Raw genomic sequence first — 383 nt, forward strand, 5'->3', positions numbered from 1 at the left:
TATAAAAAGTTTGATTTTAAAATATTATTTGTGTAAAACTTTTTTATTATTTAATTATATTTGTTTTTTCGAATAAGTTATTTATATAATATTTAATTAAATACATATGTAAAATATTTTATATTTGAACAATCTCAATGCATCAAAATCAAATTATTGTATAAATCATTTTCATACCAAATTAAATGTCATATTGTCATCAAACCACTCAATTATCTAAAGAAATTAAATTGATAAATAAAAACATACATGTTTTTTTATGTAATTTTTTTTTTGAATTTGTATAGATTTTTAAATATATGCTAAGTTTTTTTAGAGTTATATAAAATACAGATATTTTCTTGAATTGTATGTCTATATGATGAAAATATTTTGAATACTAT

Source organism: Arachis ipaensis, chromosome B06 (assembly GCF_000816755.2).
Source record: "Arachis ipaensis cultivar K30076 chromosome B06, Araip1.1, whole genome shotgun sequence".
Lineage (NCBI taxonomy): Eukaryota > Viridiplantae > Streptophyta > Magnoliopsida > Fabales > Fabaceae > Arachis > Arachis ipaensis.